Raw genomic sequence first — 20,730 nt, 5'->3', positions numbered from 1 at the left:
CTGCTTTTGAGGAATTGGCTTGCAGGTGGGGGGATCTGCCAGAGGTGGAGGATGGACTCAACCTTAGTGTCTATTGTCTTATATAGTCTGGGAGTTTACTGAATGTTGGAGTGGGTGTAGTTTTTTGTCTGCAGTGGGGTTGGTGGGATGCTTGGTGGGGATCTGTGGTGCCATTGGTGGATGTTGGGTAACTCAGGTACCTATTGGGGTCAGCAGGAGTCAGCTGGCTTAAGGGTGGTCCTCCAGCTTTCCTCGCCATTACTAATTTGCTTCCTTCCTCCTGTTCCTTCACACCGTGGGTTGCACGTTGTCAGTCTCTGTGGTCCAATCAGTTAGCGCGTTTGGCTGTTAATCGGGACGATATCACTGTTATTGCCAGGTAATGCAGAATGCTGCACAAACGTACAGTGCAACTGCTTCTTCAAAAAGCACCGTTTATGTTTCACAATAGAGTCCATGCTAGACTCGGTCATTTGATGAATGCAGTCAACCGTTATATCAAGATTGATACACAGATTTGGGCTTGTGTTGTTCTTCAGCAACTGCATACTTATTGCCAAGTTCATTACCTACAAGTCACATATTTTAAACAATCAAGGCGGTATGGAGAGGAAGTACCAGAGCACCTCCATCCAGCCACCCGGTACTCTCTCGACGTCCCTGCTTGGCTTTACTCAGTCTCTGTTGCACAATCGTATACCCCACAACCAAAAAGACCGGAATGTTATAACCAACCATGTTATAACCAACCATGGTATAACAAACCATGTTATAACCAACAATGTTATAACCAACCATGTTATAACCATGTTATAACCATGTTATAACCAACCATGTTATAACCAACCATGTTATAACCAACCATGTTATAACCATGTTAAAACCAACCGTGTTATAACCATGTTATCACCAACCGTGTTATAACCATGTTATAACCAACCGTGTTATAACCATGTTATGACCATGTTATAACCAATAATGTTATAACCATGTTATAACAAACCATGTTAAACCAACCATGTTATAACCATGTTATAACCAACAATGTTATAACCAACCATGTTATAACCAACTATGTTATAGCCATGTTATAACCAACCATGTTATAGCCATGTTATAACCAACCATGTTATTGCCATGTTATAACCAACCATGTTATAACCAACCATATAACCATATTATAACCAACCATGTTACAACCATCTTATAACCAACCATGTAACAACCATGTTATAACCAACCATGTTATAACCATGTTATAACCAACCATGTTACAACCAAACATGTTATAACCAGGTTATAACCAACCATGTTATAACCAACCATGTTATAACCAACAATGTTACAACAAACCATGTTATAACCAACCATGTTATAACCACGTTATAACCAACCATGTTATAACCATGTTATAACCAATCATGTTATACCCAACATGTTACAACCATGTTATAACCATGTTATAACCAACAATGTTATAACCAACAATGTTATAACCAACCATGTTATAACCATGTTATAACCAACCATGTTATAACCAGCCATGTTATACCATGTTATAACCAACCATCCTATAACCATGTTAAAACCCACCATGTTATAACCAACCATGTTATAACCAACCATGTTATAACCAACCATGTTATAACCATGTTATAACCAATCATGTTATACCCAACATGTTACAACCATGTTATAACCATGTTATAACCAACCATGTTATAACCATGTTATAACCAACCATGTTATAACCATGTTATAACCATGTTATAACCAACAATGTTATAACCAACCATGTTATAACCATGTTATAACCAACAATGTTATAACCAACCATATTATAACCATGTTATAACCAACCATGTTATAACCAACCATGTTATAACCATGTTATAACCAACCATGTTATAACCAGCCATCTTATAACCATGTTATAACCAACCATGTTATAACCATGTTATACCCAACCATGTTACAACCATGTTATAACCATGTTATAACCAACAATGTTATAACCAACCATGTTATAACCATGTTATAACCAACCATGTTATAACCAACCATGTTATAACCATGTTATAACCAACCATGTTATAACCAGCCATGTTATACCATGTTATAACCATGTTACAACCAACCATAACCAACCATGTTATAACCAACCATGTTATAACCATGTTATAACCAACCATGTTATAACCAAACATGTTATAACCATGTTAAAACCAACCATGTTATAACCATGTTATAACCAACCATGTTATAACCATGTTATAACCAGTCATGTTCTAACCAACCATGTTATAACAATGTTATAACCAACCACGTTATAACCATGTTATAACCAACCATGTTATAACCAACCATGTTATAACCATGTTATAACCAACCATGTTATGACCATGTTATAGCCAACGATGTTATAACCAACCACGTTATAACCATGTTATAAACAACCATGTTGTAACCAACCATGTTATAACCATGTTATAACCAACCATGTTATAACCACGTTATAACCAGTCATGTTCTAACCAACCATGTTATAACAATGTTATAACCAACCACGTTATAACCATGTTATAACCAATCATGTTATAACCAACCATGTTATAACCATGTTATAACCAACCATGTTATGAACATGTTATAGCCAACGATGTTATAACCAACCACGTTATAACCGTGTTATAAACAACCATGTTGTAACCAACCATGTTATAACCATGTTATAACCAACCATGTTATAACCATTTTATAACCAATCATGTTATAACCAACTATATTGAAACCATGTTTTAACCCACCATGTCATAACCAACCATATTATAACCAACCATGTTGTAACCAACCATGTTATAACCAACTATGTTATAAACATGTTATAACCAACCGTGTTATAACTAACCATGTTATAACCAATCACGTAATTACTATGTTATAACCAACCATGTTATAACCACGTTATAACCAACTATGTTATAACCATGTTATAACCAACCATGTTATAACCAACTATGTTATAACCATGTTATAACCAACCATGTTGTAACCAACCATGTTATAACCATGTCATAACCAATTATGTTATAACCATGTTATGACCCACAATGTTATAACCATGTTATAACCAACCATGTAATTACTATGTTATAACAACCATGTTATAACCATGTTATAACCAACCATGTTATAACCAGCCATGTTATAACCATGTTATAACCAACCATGTTATAACCAACCATGTTATAACCATGTTATACCCAACCATGTTACAACCATGTTATAACCATGTTATAACCAACAATGTTATAACCAACCATGTTATAACCAACCATGTTATAACCAACCATGTTATAACCATGTTATAACCAACCATGTTATAACCAGCCATGTTATACCATGTTATAACCAACCATAACCAACCATGTTATAACCAACCATGTTATAACCATGTTATAACCAACCATGTTATAACCAAACATGTTATAACCATGTTCTAACCAACCATGTTATAACAATGTTATAACCAACCACGTTATAACCATGTTATAACCAACCATGTTATAACCATTTTATAACCAATCATGTTATAACCAACTATATTGAAACCATGTTTTAACCCACCATGTTATAACAAACCATGTTATAACCAACCATGTTGTAACCAACCATGTTATAACCAACTATGTTATAAACATGTTATAACCAACCATGTTATAACTAACCATGTTATAACCAATCACGTAATTACTATGTTATAACCAACCATGTTATTACCATGTTATAACCAACCATGTTTTAACCAACCATGTTATAACCACGTTATAACCAACTATGTTATAACCATGTTATAACCAACCATGTTATAACCAACTATGTTATAACCATGTTATAACCAACCATGTTATGACCATGTTATAGCCAACGATGTTATTACCAACCACGTTATAACCATGTTATAACCAACCATGTTGTAACCAACCATGTTATAACCATGTTATAACCAATTATGTTATAACAATGTTATGACCAACAATTTTATAACCATGTTATAACCAACCATGTAATTACTATGTTATAACCAACCATGTTATAACCATGTTATAACCAACCATGTTAAAACCATTTTATAACCAATCATGTTATAACCAACTATATTGAAACCATGTTTTAACCCACCATGTTATAACCAACCATGTTATAACCAACCATGTTGTAGCCAACCATGTTATAACCAACTATGTTATAACCATGTTATAACCAACCATGTTATAACTAACCATGTTATAACCAATCACGTAATTACTATGTTATAACCAACCATGTTATTACCATGTTATAACCAACCATGTTGTAACCAACCATGTTATAACCACGTTATAACCAACTATGTTATAACCATGTTATAACCAACCATGTTATAACCAACTATGTTATAACCATGTTATAACCAACCATGTTATAACCATGTTATAACCAACCATGTAATAACCATGTTATAACCAACCGTATTATCACCAACCATGTTATAACCAATGAAGTTATAGCCAACCATGTGTAATGCTGAAGGCTTTAGTACCCAGGGGACCCAATGGAGGGTATAAAATAGGAAGTAGCAGCAGGTGTTCTTCATTTCCACTGACAAGCGGCTGTAAACAATGGTTGTGTGAGTAGGTGAAGAGCCTGAGAAGTTTTAATTGTCTGCTACCCAAACTGTTGTTTTAAACCTCTACAGCAGAGGTTTGAGGTACAGGCTGTTTTTCCTTTAGTGTTTTGTTTAAATTTGTTGAAATGTATTTGATGTTTATTGTATTTTATGTTTTTAGTAGTGATTTTAGAAGATAAGCCAAGATAAGCCAGGTGTGCAGCAAACACAGTTGTCTGCTGGAGGTATGTTAACTTAATATATTTGGACATTAAAAAAAGTATATTTATGCACTATAATCTAATTTATATTGTATTGCCTCCTGCAGGGCAGGCTGCACATGTGAATTTGTCACTGTTTATTCCTCCTCCTTTTTGTTGCGTTTTTTTGGTTAGTAGGGTCACCTTTTAAAACTGTTTTTTATTCCGGGTTTGTTTTTATTTCTACTTGGCTGGTGCAATATTAGTCGGGCAATGTGCAATCCCTGAGCGGGGCTCTTACCTTAGGGGAATTAGGATTTTTAGAGGTGCTCCGTGTGGATTTGCAGTGAATAAGTTTTTATTAAGAGTGATTTTTAGTGCCACCGATTATTGCCTGAACTAGCACTTGTTCTAGTGTTCTGTTGGGCTCGTATTTATTTGGGGTGGATTTGTTTCTTTTAAAGCAAAGAGCATCTGGGACCGCCAAGGGAGAGCAAGCCCTCAGGTGATAGTTGCATCGCTGGCAGGTTGCACCAATAACACTATCTTGTGGTCGTTAGTGACCTTTCCCATTTTGATGTTTTAGGCCTTTTGCAAACCCTTTGTGTTCTTTTAAAATAATAAATTTTAACATATCTGACTGATATTGACCCTCTTGTCCCGTTTATTCTGGGCTCGTTCCTGTGAGACCTTTGGGCCTGAAAGTTTGCACAAGTAGTATAGAGGCCCTTAGCGGTTGCTTGGTTGGCTTTCACTCGCTACACATGTTATAAGCATATTATAATCAACCATGTTTTAACCAACCATGTTATAACCAGGACGGTCGTTTGATGAACGCAGTCAACTGTTTTATCAAGGGTGATATGCAACTTTGGGGTTGTGTTGTTCTTCAGCAACTGCATACTTATTGCAAAGTTCATTACTTACAAGTCACATATTTTAAACAATCAAGGCGGTATGGAGAGGAAGTACCAGAGCACCTCCATCCAGCCACCCGGTCCTCTCTCGAGGCCCCTGCTTGGCTTTACTCAGTCTCTGTTGCACAAACGTTTACCCCACAACCAAAAAGACCGGAACACCCGCCCCCAGTCCCCCGTGCAGTCTCGACACCTGTGGGCTGCGCATTGTCAGTCTCTGTGGCGCAATCGGTTAGCGCGTTCGGCTGTTAACCGAAAGGTTGGTGGTTCAAGCCCACCCAGGGACGATATTACAGTCATTGCCAGGTAATGCAGAATCCTGCACAAACGTGCAGTGCAAGTGCTTCCCAAAAAAGCCCTGATTTTGTTTCACAATAGCGTCCATGCTAGACTCGGTCATTTGATGAACGCAGTCAACTGTTTTATCAAGGGTGATATGCATCTTTGGGGTTGTGTTGTTCTTCAGCAACTGCATACTTATTGCCAAGTTGTATTGTATTGTATTCTATCTTTATTTGTTTCAGACATATAAAACAAAAAAACAATATATACACACTACATATATTTTCATTTACAGATACGAATATATATGTAGATATACACACACACACGTATGTGTTCAGATAAACAAAAAAAATATATAATGAAATAAAACAAAATCGTCTGACATAATGTAACAATGTTTGGCCTAAAAAGGAGTAGGAAGAAGTATGAACATACTTATTAATTCCTACCCCTGGTCAACATCTTATTGATCCCACATAATTCACCTAATTCCCATCATCACATACTCCACACAATACACGAGGAGAACCTATATAAACATGGCTACCGTGATTGATATAATTTGGATATAATTTGATATTTTTATACATACAATGGGTGATCATCTTTATCGGTATCATATTCTTCCAAAATCAGTTTTCGAAGTATTTTCATGAACTTACTAATTCCTGAGCATTGCTGTAGATCTATCGTAAAACTATTCCACAGTTTTACCCCATAAATAGTGACACAAAAGGTTTTAACCTTTGACCGTGCTTTAAGAATCCTTAGATTCAATTTCCCCCTCAATTCATAGTCTCCTTCTCTGTCATAGAACATCCTCTGTATATTTCCTGGTAACATATTGTATCTGGCCTTGTACATAATTTTTGCAGTTTTATAGTTTATAAGATCCATAAACTTCAGTATTTTTAATTTCAAAAACATGATGTTAGTATGGTCTCTAAATCCTGCTTTATTAATCATCCTGATTGCTTTTTTTTTAATTTTACATATTGGTTGAAGTGCAGTTTTATATGTGTTTCCCCAAATTTCCACACAGTATTCCAAATATGGCAATATAAGTGAACAATAAAGTACCCGGAGTGATTTGGAAGGCAAAAAATATTTAACTTTACTCAGTACGGAGATGCTTCTTGACAGTTTGGCTTGTATATGCTTTATGTGAGGTTTCCAGCAGATTTTGTTATCTATTATCACACCCAGAAATTTTGTATCCGAAACTTGCTCTATTTCAACATTGTTTACTAATAATTTTGCTTCTGCATCTTTTTTACAATTTCCGAATAACATAAATGTAGTTTTTTCCAAATTTAATGATAGCTTATTTCTATCAAACCATGTTTTCAGTTTAATCATTTCTTGTGTGACAATTTCCAAAAGCTGCTGTGAATTCTCTCCAGCACAAAAAATATTTGTATCATCTGCAAATAGAATAAACTGTAGTATATCTGATGTTCTACATATATCATTGATATAGAGGATAAACAGCTTTGGTCCCAATACTGACCCCTGCGGAACTCCACAAACAATGTCCACACACTCTGAGTGATATTCCCCAATTTTCACAAATTGCTGCCTGTCTCTCAAATAACTCTTTACCCATTCTAACACCACTCCTCTAATGCCGTAGTATTCCAGTTTATCAAGTAATATGTCATGATTAATTGTGTCAAAAGCTTTTTTTAGGTCAATGAATACACTAACGATACATTGTCTTTTATCTATATTGTTGGTGATATTTTCGATCAGTTCCATTAATGCCAATGATGTTGATCTATTTGATCTGAAACCATACTGACTATCCATTATTATTTTGTGTTTATCTATAAATTTGTCAAGTCTATTACTAAAGACTTTTTCCAGTATTTTTGAAAATTGAGAAAGTAGAGAGACAGGCCTATAATTTGTGAATTGGTGTCTGTCACCATTTTTAAACAGTGGTGTTACTTTAGCTGTTTTCATTTGTTTTGGGAATGTACCAGTTTGTAAGGACAAATTGCAAATGTGTGTTAAGGGTTTGGAAATGCCCTCCATCACTCTCGTAACGATTTCCATATCAATGTCGTCAGAGTCTGTAGAGTTTTTTGTTTGTGATTTCCCAACAATGTCAATGATTTCCATTTCTTCCACCACCGTTAAGAACATTGAATGAGGATTGCGGTCAATGAGTCTAGTTTCTTTCTCTACAGAATCTGTTATATCAGGAATTGTTTCAGCCAAGTCTGGCCCAACACTTACAAAGAATTTATTGAACTCATTTACCACATCTCTCATATTAGTAATATTTCTATCATTATTTGCGAAATACGAAGGATAGTCTGCCTGCCCCGAGCCCTTTTTCATGATGGTATTTAATGTAAAGTTCATTACCTACAAGTCACATATTTTAAACAATCAAGGCGGTATGGAGAGGAAGTACCAGAGCACCTCCATCCAGCCACCCGGTCCTCTCTCGAGGCCCCTGCTTGGCTTTACTCAGTCTCTGTTGCACAATCGTTTACCCCACAACCAAAAACACCGGAACACCCTCCCCCAGTCCCCCGTGCAGTCTCGACACCTGTGTGTTGCACGTTGTCAGTCTCTGTAGCGCAATCGGTTAGCGCGTTCGGCTGTTAACCGAAAGGTTGGTGGTTCAAGCCCACCCAGGGACGATATTACAGTTATTGCCAGGTAATGCAGAATCCTGCACAAACATGCAGTGCAAGTGCTTCCCAAAAAAGCACTGATTTTGTTTCACAATAGCGTCCATGCTAGACTCGGTCATTTGATGAACGCAGTCAACTGTTTTATCAAGGGTGATATGCATCTTTGGGGTTGTGTTGTTCTTCAGCAACTGCATACTTATTGCCAAGTTCATTACCTACAAGTCACATATTTTAAACAATCAAGGCGGTATGGAGAGGAAGTACCAGAGCACCTCCATCCAGCCACCCGGTCCTCTCTCGAGGCCCCTGCTTGGCTTTACTCAGTCTCTGTTGCACAATCGTTTACCCCACAACCAAAAACACCGGAACACCCTCCCCCAGTCCCCCGTGCAGTCTCGACACCTGTGTGTTGCACGTTGTCAGTCTCTGTAGCGCAATCGGTTAGCGCGTTCGGCTGTTAACCGAAAGGTTGGTGGTTCAGCCCACCCAGGGACGATAAGTTATTGTCAGGTAATGCAGAATCCTGCACAAACGTGCAGTGCGACAGTTATGTTGGTTATACCATGTTATAACAATCGTGTTATAACCAGGACTGTTGTTTGATGAACGCAGTCAACTGTTTTATCAAGGGTGATATGCATCTTTGGGGTGGTGTTGTTCGTCCGCAACTGCATACTTGCTGCCAAGTTCATTACCTACAAGTCACATTTTTTAAACAATTAAGGCGGTATGGAGAGGAAGTACCAGAGCACCTCCATCCAGCCACCCGGTCCTCTCTCGAGGCCCCTGCTTGGCTTTACTCAGTCTCTGTTGCACAATCGTTTACCCCACAACCCAAAACACCGGAACACCCTCCCCCAGTCCCCCGTGCAGTCTCGACACCTGTGTGTTGCGCGTTGTCAGTCTCTGTAGCGCAATCGGTTAGCGCGTTCGGCTGTTAACCGAAAGGTTGGTGGTTCAAGCCCACCCAGGGACGATATTACAGTTATTGCCAGGTAATGCAGAATCCTGCACAAACGTGCAGTGCAAGTGCTTCCCAAAAAAGCACTGATTTTGTTTCACAATAGCGTCCATGCTAGACTCGGTCATTTGATGAACGCAGTCAACTGTTTTATCAAGGGTGATATGCATCTTTGGGGTTGTGTTGTTCTTCAGCAACTGCATACTTATTGCCAAGTTCATTACCTACAAGTCACATATTTTAAACAATCAAGGCGGTATGGAGAGGAAGTACCAGAGCACCTCCATCCAGCCACCCGGTCCTCTCTCGAGGCCCCTGCTTGGCTTTACTCAGTCTCTGTTGCACAATCCTTTCACCCCACAACCGAAAACACCGGAACACCCTCCCCCAGTCCCCCGTCCAGTCTCGACACCTGTGTGTTGCGCGTTTTCAGTCTGTGTGGCGCAATCGGTTAGCGCGTTCGGCTGTTAACCGAAAGGTTGGTGGTTCAAGCCCACCCAGGGACGATATTACAGTTATTGCCAGGTAATGCAGAATCCTGCACAAACGTGCAGTGCGACAGTTATGTTGGTTATACCATGTTATAACAATTGTGTTATAACCAGGACTGTCGTTTGATGAACGCAGTCAACTGTTTTATCAAGGGTGATATGCATCTTTGGGGTGGTGTTGTTCGTCCGCAACTGCATACTTGCTGCCAAGTTCATTACCTACAAGTCACATTTTTTAAACAATTAAGGCGGTATGGAGAGGAAGTACCAGAGCACCTCCATCCAGCCACCCGGTCCTCTCTCGAGGCCCCTGCTTGGCTTTACTCAGTCTCTGTTGCACAATCGTTTACCCCACAACCAAAAACACCGGAACACCCTCCCCCAGTCCCCCGTGCAGTCTCGACACCTGTGTGTTGCGCGTTGTCAGTCTCTGTAGCGCAATCGGTTAGCGCGTTCGGCTGTTAACCGAAAGGTTGGTGGTTCAAGCCCACCCAGGGACGATATTACAGTTATTGCCAGGTAATGCAGAATCCTGCACAAACGTGCAGTGCAAGTGCTTCCCAAAAAAGCACTGATTTTGTTTCACAATAGCGTCCATGCTAGACTCGGTCATTTGATGAACGCAGTCAACTGTTTTATCAAGGGTGATATGCATCTTTGGGGTTGTGTTGTTCTTCAGCAACTGCATACTTATTGCCAAGTTCATTACCTACAAGTCACATATTTTAAACAATCAAGGCGGTATGGAGAGGAAGTACCAGAGCACCTCCATCCAGCCACCCGGTCCTCTCTCGAGGCCCCTGCTTGGCTTTACTCAGTCTCTGTTGCACAATCCTTTCACCCCACAACCGAAAACACCGGAACACCCTCCCCCAGTCCCCCGTCCAGTCTCGACACCTGTGTGTTGCGCGTTTTCAGTCTGTGTGGCGCAATCGGTTAGCGCGTTCGGCTGTTAACCGAAAGGTTGGTGGTTCAAGCCCACCCAGGGACGATATTACAGTTATTGCCAGGTAATGCAGAATCCTGCACAAACGTGCAGTGCGACAGTTATGTTGGTTATACCATGTTATAACAATTGTGTTATAACCAGGACTGTCGTTTGATGAACGCAGTCAACTGTTTTATCAAGGGTGATATGCATCTTTGGGGTGGTGTTGTTCGTCCGCAACTGCATACTTGCTGCCAAGTTCATTACCTACAAGTCACATTTTTTAAACAATTAAGGCGGTATGGAGAGGAAGTACCAGAGCACCTCCATCCAGCCACCCGGTCCTCTCTCGAGGCCCCTGCTTGGCTTTACTCAGTCTCTGTTGCACAATCCTTTCACCCCACAACCGAAAACACTGGAACACCCTCCCCCAGTCCCCCGTCCAGTGTCGACACCTGTGTGTTGCGCGTTTTCAGTCTGTGTGGCGCAATCGGTTAGCGCGTTCGGCTGTTAACCGAAAGGTTGGTGGTTCAAGCCCACCCAGGGACGATATTACAGTTATTGCCAGGTAATGCAGAATCCTGCACAAACGTGCAGTGCAAGTGCTTCCCAAAAAAGCACTGATTTTGTTTCACAATAGCGTCCATGCTAGACTCGGTCATTTGATGAACGCAGTCAACTGTTTTATCAAGGGTGATATGCATCTTTGGGGTTGTGTTGTTCTTCAGCAACTGCATACTTATTGCCAAGTTCATTACCTACAAGTCACATATTTTAAACAATCAAGGCGGTATGGAGAGGAAGTACCAGAGCACCTCCATCCAGCCACCCGGTCCTCTCTCGAGGCCCCTGCTTGGCTTTACTCAGTCTCTGTTGCACAATCCTTTCACCCCACAACCGAAAACACCGGAACACCCTTCCCCAGTCCCCCGTCCAGTGTCGACACCTGTGTGTTGCGCGTTTTCAGTCTGTGTGGCGCAATCGGTTAGCGCGTTCGGCTGTTAACCGAAAGGTTGGTGGTTCAAGCCCACCCAGGGACGATATTACAGTTATTGCCAGGTAATGCAGAATCCTGCACAAACGTGCAGTGCGACAGTTATGTTGGTTATACCATGTTATAACAATCGTGTTATAACCAGGACTGTCGTTTGATGAACGCAGTCAACTGTTTTATCAAGGGTGATATGCATCTTTGGGGTGGTGTTGTTCGTCCGCAACTGCATACTTGCTGCCAAGTTCATTACCTACAAGTCACATTTTTTAAACAATTAAGGCGGTATGGAGAGGAAGTACCAGAGCACCTCCATCCAGCCACCCGGTCCTCTCTCGAGGCCCCTGCTTGGCTTTACTCAGTCTCTGTTGCACAATCGTTTACCCCACAACCAAAAACACCGGAACACCCTCCCCCAGTCCCCCGTGCAGTCTCGACACCTGTGTGTTGCGCGTTGTCACACTCTGTAGCGCAATCGGTTAGCGCGTTCGGCTGTTAACCGAAAGGTTGGTGGTTCAAGCCCACCCAGGGACGATATTACAGTTATTGCCAGGTAATGCAGAATCCTGCACAAACGTGCAGTGCAAGTGCTTCCCAAAAAAGCACTGATTTTGTTTCACAATAGCGTCCATGCTAGACTCGGTCATTTGATGAACGCAGTCAACTGTTTTATCAAGGGTGATATGCATCTTTGGGGTTGTGTTGTTCTTCAGCAACTGCATACTTATTGCCAAGTTCATTACCTACAAGTCACATATTTTAAACAATCAAGGCGGTATGGAGAGGAAGTACCAGAGCACCTCCATCCAGCCACCCGGTCCTCTCTCGAGGCCCCTGCTTGGCTTTACTCAGTCTCTGTTGCACAATCCTTTCACCCCACAACCGAAAACACCGGAACACCCTCCCCCAGTCCCCCGTCCAGTCTCGACACCTGTGTGTTGCGCGTTTTCAGTCTGTGTGGCGCAATCGGTTAGCGCGTTCGGCTGTTAACCGAAAGGTTGGTGGTTCAAGCCCACCCAGGGACGATATTACAGTTATTGCCAGGTAATGCAGAATCCTGCACAAACGTGCAGTGCGACAGTTATGTTGGTTATACCATGTTATAACAATCGTGTTATAACCAGGACTGTCGTTTGATGAACGCAGTCAACTGTTTTATCAAGGGTGATATGCATCTTTGGGGTGGTGTTGTTCGTCCGCAACTGCATACTTGCTGCCAAGTTCATTACCTACAAGTCACATTTTTTAAACAATTAAGGCGGTATGGAGAGGAAGTACCAGAGCACCTCCATCCAGCCACCCGGTCCTCTCTCGAGGCCCCTGCTTGGCTTTACTCAGTCTCTGTTGCACAATCGTTTACCCCACAACCAAAAACACCGGAACACCCTCCCCCAGTCCCCCGTGCAGTCTCGACACCTGTGTGTTGCACGTTGTCAGTCTCTGTAGCGCAATCGGTTAGCGCGTTCGGCTGTTAACCGAAAGGTTGGTGGTTCAGCCCACCCAGGGACGATAAGTTATTGTCAGGTAATGCAGAATCCTGCACAAACGTGCAGTGCAAGTGCTTCCCAAAAAAGCACTGATTTTGTTTCACAATAGCGTCCATGCTAGACTCGGTCATTTGATGAACGCAGTCAACTGTTTTATCAAGGGTGATATGCATCTTTGGGGTTGTGTTGTTCTTCAGCAACTGCATACTTATTGCCAAGTTCATTACCTACAAGTCACATATTTTAAACAATCAAGGCGGTATGGAGAGGAAGTACCAGAGCACCTCCATCCAGCCACCCGGTCCTCTCTCGAGGCCCCTGCTTGGCTTTACTCAGTCTCTGTTGCACAATCCTTTCACCCCACAACCGAAAACACCGGAACACCCTCCCCCAGTCCCCCGTCCAGTCTCGACACCTGTGTGTTGCGCGTTTTCAGTCTGTGTGTTGCGCGTTTTCAGTCTGTGTGGCGCAATCGGTTAGCGCGTTCGGCTGTTAACCGAAAGGTTGGTGGTTCAAGCCCACCCAGGGACGATATTACAGTTATTGCCAGGTAATGCACAAACGTGCAGTGCGACAGTTATGTTGGTTATACCATGTTATAACAATCGTGTTATAACCAGGACTGTCGTTTGATGAACGCAGTCAACTGTTTTATCAAGGGTGATATGCATCTTTGGGGTGGTGTTGTTCGTCCGCAACTGCATACTTGCTGCCAAGTTCATTACCTACAAGTCACATTTTTTAAACAATTAAGGCGGTATGGAGAGGAAGTACCAGAGCACCTCCATCCAGCCACCCGGTCCTCTCTCGAGGCCCCTGCTTGGCTTTACTCAGTCTCTGTTGCACAATCGTTTACCCCACAACCAAAAACACCGGAACACCCTCCCCCAGTCCCCCGTGCAGTCTCGACACCTGTGTGTTGCACGTTGTCAGTCTCTGTAGCGCAATCGGTTAGCGCGTTCGGCTGTTAACCGAAAGGTTGGTGGTTCAGCCCACCCAGGGACGATAAGTTATTGTCAGGTAATGCAGAATCCTGCACAAACGTGCAGTGCAAGTGCTTCCCAAAAAAGCACTGATTTTGTTTCACAATAGCGTCCATGCTAGACTCGGTCATTTGATGAACGCAGTCAACTGTTTTATCAAGGGTGATATGCATCTTTGGGGTGGTGTTGTTCTTCAGCAACTGCATACTTATTGCCAAGTTCATTACCTACAAGTCACATATTTTAAACAATCAAGGCGGTATGGAGAGGAAGTACCAGAGCACCTCCATCCAGCCACCCGGTCCTCTCTCGAGGCCCCTGCTTTGTTTTACTCAGTCTCTGTTGCACAATCCTTTCACCCCACAACCGAAAACACCGGAACACCCTCCCCCAGTCCCCCGTCCAGTCTCGACACCTGTGTGTTGCGCGTTTTCAGTCTGTGTGGCGCAATCGGTTAGCGCGTTCGGCTGTTAACCGAAAGGTTGGTGGTTCAAGCCCACCCAGGGACGATATTACAGTTATTGCCAGGTAATGCAGAATCCTGCACAAACGTGCAGTGCGACAGTTATGTTGGTTATACCATGTTATAACAATCGTGTTATAACCAGGACTGTCGTTTGATGAACGCAGTCAACTGTTTTATCAAGGGTGATATGCATCTTTGGGGTGGTGTTGTTCGTCCGCAACTGCATACTTGCTGCCAAGTTCATTACCTACAAGTCACATTTTTTAAACAATTAAGGCGGTATGGAGAGGAAGTACCAGAGCACCTCCATCCAGCCACCCGGTCCTCTCTCGAGGCCCCTGCTTGGCTTTACTCAGTCTCTGTTGCACAATCGTTTACCCCACAACCAAAAACACCGGAACACCCTCCCCCAGTCCCCCGTGCAGTCTCGACACCTGTGTGTTGCACGTTGTCAGTCTCTGTAGCGCAATCGGTTAGCGCGTTCGGCTGTTAACCGAAAGGTTGGTGGTTCAGCCCACCCAGGGACGATAAGTTATTGTCAGGTAATGCAGAATCCTGCACAAACGTGCAGTGCAAGTGCTTCCCAAAAAAGCACTGATTTTGTTTCACAATAGCGTCCATGCTAGACTCGGTCATTTGATGAACGCAGTCAACTGTTTTATCAAGGGTGATATGCATCTTTGGGGTGGTGTTGTTCTTCAGCAACTGCATACTTATTGCCAAGTTCATTACCTACAAGTCACATATTTTAAACAATCAAGGCGGTATGGAGAGGAAGTACCAGAGCACCTCCATCCAGCCACCCGGTCCTCTCTCGAGGCCCCTGCTTTGCTTTACTCAGTCTCTGTTGCACAATCCTTTCACCCCACAACCGAAAACACCGGAACACCCTCCCCCAGTCCCCCGTCCAGTCTCGACACCTGTGTGTTGCGCGTTTTCAGTCTGTGTGGCGCAATCGGTTAGCGCGTTCGGCTGTTAACCGAAAGGTTGGTGGTTCAAGCCCACCCAGGGACGATATTACAGTTATTGCCAGGTAATGCAGAATCCTGCACAAACGTGCAGTGCGACAGTTATGTTGGTTATACCATGTTATAACAATCGTGTTATAACCAGGACTGTCGTTTGATGAACGCAGTCAACTGTTTTATCAAGGGTGATATGCATCTTTGGGGTGGTGTTGTTCGTCCGCAACTGCATACTTGCTGCCAAGTTCATTACCTACAAGTCACATTTTTTAAACAATTAAGGCGGTATGGAGAGGAAGTACCAGAGCACCTCCATCCAGCCACCCGGTCCTCTCTCGAGGCCCCTGCTTGGCTTTACTCAGTCTCTGTTGCACAATCGTTTACCCCACAACCAAAAACACCGGAACACCCTCCCCCAGTCCCCCGTGCAGTCTCGACACCTGTGTGTTGCACGTTGTCAGTCTCTGTAGCGCAATCGGTTAGCGCGTTCGGCTGTTAACCGAAAGGTTGGTGGTTCAAGCCCACCCAGGGACGATATTACAGTTATTGCCAGGTAATGCAGAATCCTGCACAAACGTGCAGTGCGACAGTTATGTTGGTTATACCATGTTATAACAATCGTGTTATAACCAGGACTGTCGTTTGATGAACGCAGTCAACTGTTTTATCAAGGGTGATATGCATCTTTGGGGTGGTGTTGTTCGTCCGCAACTGCATACTTGCTGCCAAGTTCATTACCTACAAGTCACATTTTTTAAACAATTAAGGCGGTATGGAGAGGAAGTACCAGAGCACCTCCATCCAGCCACCCGGTCCTCTCTCGAGGCCCCTGCTTGGCTTTACTCAGTCTCTGTTGCACAATCGTTTACCCCACAACCAAAAACACCGGAACACCCTCCCCCAGTCCCCCGTGCAGTCTCGACACCTGTGTGTTGCACGTTGTCAGTCTCTGTAGCGCAATCGGTTAGCGCGTTCGGCTGTTAACCGAAAGGTTGGTGGTTCAAGCCCACCCAGGGACGATATTACAGTTATTGCCAGGTAATGCAGAATCCTGCACAAACGTGCAGTGCGACAGTTATGTTGGTTATACCATGTTATAACAATTGTGTTATAACCAGGACTGTCGTTTGATGAACGCAGTCAACTGTTTTATCAAGGGTGATATGCATCTTTGGGGTGGTGTTGTTCGTCCGCAACTGCATACTTGCTGCCAAGTTCATTACCTACAAGTCACATTTTTTAAACAATTAAGGCGGTATGGAGAGGAAGTACCAGAGCACCTCCATCCAGCCACCCGGTCCTCTCTCGAGGCCCCTGCTTGGCTTTACTCAGTCTCTGTTGCACAATCGTTTACCCCACAACCGAAAACACCGGAACACCCTCCCCCAGTCCCCCGTGCAGTCTCGACACCTGTGTGTTGCGCGTTTTCAGTCTGTGTGGCGCAATCGGTTAGCGCGTTCGGCTGTTAACCGAAAGGTTGGTGGTTCAGCCCACCCAGGGACGATATTACAGTTATTGCCAGGTAATGCAGAATCCTGCACAAACGTGCAGTGCGACAGTTATGTTGGTTATACCATGTTATAACAATTGTGTTATAACCAGGACTGTCGTTTGATGAACGCAGTCAACTGTTTTATCAAGGGTGATATGCATCTTTGGGGTGGTGTTGTTCGTCCGCAACTGCATACTTGCTGCCAAGTTCATTACCTACAAGTCACATTTTTTAAACAATTAAGGCGGTATGGAGAGGAAGTACCAGAGCACCTCCATCCAGCCACCCGGTCCTCTCTCGAGGCCCCTGCTTGGCTTTACTCAGTCTCTGTTGCACAATCGTTTACCCCACAACCAAAAACACCGGAACACCCTCCCCCAGTCCCCCGTGCAGTCTCGACACCTGTGTGTTGCGCGTTGTCACTCTCTGTAGCGCAATCGGTTAGCGCGTTCGGCTGTTAACCGAAAGGTTGCTGGTTCAAGCCCACCCAGGGACGATATTACAGTTATTGCCAGGTAATGCAGAATCCTGCACAAACGTGCAGTGCAAGTGCTTCCCAAAAAAGCACTGATTTTGTTTCACAATAGCGTCCATGCTAGACTCGGTCATTTGATGAACGCAGTCAACTGTTTTATCAAGGGTGATATGCATCTTTGGGGTTGTGTTGTTCTTCAGCAACTGCATACTTATTGCCAAGTTCATTACCTACAAGTCACATATTTTAAACAATCAAGGCGGTATGGAGAGGAAGTACCAGAGCACCTCCATCCAGCCACCCGGTCCTCTCTCGAGGCCCCTGCTTGGCTTTACTCAGTCTCTGTTGCACAATCCTTTCACCCCACAACCGAAAACACCGGAACACCCTCCCCCAGTCCCCCGTCCAGTCTCGACACCTGTGTGTTGCGCGTTTTCAGTCTGTGTGGCGCAATCGGTTAGCGCGTTCGGCTGTTAACCGAAAGGTTGGTGGTTCAACCCCACCCAGGGACGATATTACAGTTATTGCCAGGTAATGCAGAATCCTGCACAAACGTGCAGTGCGACAGTTATGTTGGTTATACCATGTTATAACAATTGTGTTATAACCAGGACTGTCGTTTGATGAACGCAGTCAACTGTTTTATCAAGGGTGATATGCATCTTTGGGGTGGTGTTGTTCGTCCGCAACTGCATACTTGCTGCCAAGTTCATTACCTACAAGTCACATTTTTTAAACAATTAAGGCGGTATGGAGAGGAAGTACCAGAGCACCTCCATCCAGCCACCCGGTCCTCTCTCGAGGCCCCTGCTTGGCTTTACTCAGTCTCTGTTGCACAATCGTTTACCCCACAACCGAAAACACCGGAACACCCTCCCCCAGTCCCCCGTGCAGTCTCGACACCTGTGTGTTGCGCGTTTTCAGTCTGTGTGGCGCAATCGGTTAGCGCGTTCGGCTGTTAACCGAAAGGTTAGTGGTTCAAGCCAACCCAGGGACGATATTACAGTTATTGCCAGGTAATGCAGAATCCTGCACAAACGTGCAGTGCAAGTGCTTCCCAAAAAAGCACTGATTTTGTTTCACAATAGCGTCCATGCTAGACTCGGTCATTTGATGAACGCAGTCAACTGTTTTATCAAGGGTGATATGCATCTTTGGGGTTGTATTGTTCTTCAGCAACTGCATACTTATTGCCAAGTTCATTACCTACAAGTCACATATTTTAAACAATCAAGGCGGTATGGAGAGGAAGTACCAGAGCACCTCCATCCAGCCACCCGGTCCTCTCTCGAGGCCCCTGCTTGGCTTTACTCAGTCTCTGTTGCACAATCCTTTCACCCCACAACCGAAAACACCGGAACACCCTTCCCCAGTCCCCCGTCCAGTGTCGACACCTGTGTGTTGCGAGTTTTCAGTCTGAGTGGCGCAATCGGTTAGCGTGTTCGGCTGTTAACCGAAAGGTTGGTGCATCAGCCCACCCAGGGACGATAAGTTATTGTCAGGTAATGCAGAATCCTGCACAAACGTGCAGTGCAAGTGCTTCCCAAAAAAGCACTGATTTTGTTTCACAATAGCGTCCATGCTAGACTCGGTCATTTGATGAACGCAGTCAACTGTTTTATCAAGGGTGATATGCATCTTTGGGGTTGTGTTGTTCTTCAGCAACTGCATACTTATTGCCAAGTTCATTACCTACAAGTCACATATTTTAAACAATCAAGGCGGTATGGAGAGGAAGTACCAGAGCACCTCCATCCAGCCACCCGGTCCTCTCTCGAGGCCCCTGCTTGGCTTTACTCAGTCTCTGTTGCACAATCCTTTCACCCCACAACCGAAAACACCGGAACACCCTCCCCCAGTCCCCCGTCCAGTCTCGACACCTGTGTGTTGCGCGTTTTCAGTCTGTGTGGCGCAATCGGTTAGCGCGTTCGGCTGTTAACCGAAAGGTTGGTGGTTCAAGCCCACCCAGGGACGATATTACAGTTATTGCCAGGTAATGCAGAATCCTGCACAAACGTGCAGTGCGACAGTTATGTTGGTTATACCATGTTATAACAATCGTGTTATAACCAGGACTGTCGTTTGATGAACGCAGTCAACTGTTTTATCAAGGGTGATATGCATCTTTGGGGTGGTGTTGTTCGTCCGCAACTGCATACTTGCTGCCAAGTTCATTACCTACAAGTCACATTTTTTAAACAATTAAGGCGGTATGGAGAGGAAGTACCAGAGCACCTCCATCCAGCCACCCGGTCCTCTCTCGAGGCCCCTGCTTGGCTTTACTCAGTCTCTGTTGCACAATCGTTTACCCCACAACCAAAAACACCGGAACACCCTCCCCCAGTCCCCCGTGCAGTCTCGACACCTGTGTGTTGCACGTTGTCAGTCTCTGTAGCGCAATCGGTTAGCGCGTTCGGCTGTTAACCGAAAGGTTGGTGGTTCAGCCCACCCAGGGACGATAAGTTATTGTCAGGTAATGCAGAATCCTGCACAAACGTGCAGTGCAAGTGCTTCCCAAAAAAGCACTGATTTTGTTTCACAATAGCGTCCATGCTAGACTCGGTCATTTGATGAACGCAGTCAACTGTTTTATCAAGGGTGATATGCATCTTTGGGGTTGTGTTGTTCTTCAGCAACTGCATACTTATTGCCAAGTTCATTACCTACAAGTCACATATTTTAAACAATCAAGGCGGTATGGAGAGGAAGTACCAGAGCACCTCCATCCAGCCACCCGGTCCTCTCTCGAGGCCCCTGCTTTGCTTTACTCAGTCTCTGTTGCACAATCCTTTC

At 43.7% G+C, this 20,730-nt stretch overlaps 6 non-coding genes across 6 annotated transcripts; all 6 read left to right on the top strand.

Moving 5' to 3' along the window:
* The first annotated feature begins 5,978 nt into the window (after window positions 1-5,978).
* Window positions 5,979-6,052, top strand: trnan-guu (transfer RNA asparagine (anticodon GUU)). The gene has a single exon. It is a non-coding gene; the product is annotated as a tRNA-Asn (tRNA).
* A 2,578-nt stretch (window positions 6,053-8,630) lies between these two features.
* On the top strand, window positions 8,631-8,704 carry trnan-guu (transfer RNA asparagine (anticodon GUU)). The gene has a single exon. It is a non-coding gene; the product is annotated as a tRNA-Asn (tRNA).
* Window positions 8,705-9,600: 896 nt separating this feature from the next.
* Window positions 9,601-9,674, top strand: trnan-guu (transfer RNA asparagine (anticodon GUU)). Its single transcript has one exon. It is a non-coding gene; the product is annotated as a tRNA-Asn (tRNA).
* A 902-nt stretch (window positions 9,675-10,576) lies between these two features.
* Window positions 10,577-10,650, top strand: trnan-guu (transfer RNA asparagine (anticodon GUU)). Its single transcript has one exon. It is a non-coding gene; the product is annotated as a tRNA-Asn (tRNA).
* A 5,780-nt stretch (window positions 10,651-16,430) lies between these two features.
* trnan-guu (transfer RNA asparagine (anticodon GUU)) lies at window positions 16,431-16,504 on the top strand. The gene has a single exon. It is a non-coding gene; the product is annotated as a tRNA-Asn (tRNA).
* Window positions 16,505-16,915: 411 nt separating this feature from the next.
* On the top strand, window positions 16,916-16,989 carry trnan-guu (transfer RNA asparagine (anticodon GUU)). Its single transcript has one exon. It is a non-coding gene; the product is annotated as a tRNA-Asn (tRNA).
* Window positions 16,990-20,730: the final 3,741 nt, after the last annotated feature.

This window comes from Astatotilapia calliptera, chromosome 3 (assembly GCF_964374335.1).
Source record: "Astatotilapia calliptera chromosome 3, fAstCal68.1, whole genome shotgun sequence".
Taxonomy (NCBI): Eukaryota; Metazoa; Chordata; class Actinopteri; order Cichliformes; family Cichlidae; genus Astatotilapia; species Astatotilapia calliptera.
Note: the sequence above shows the minus strand (reverse complement) of the source record. Positions and strands in the feature narration are given on the sequence as shown.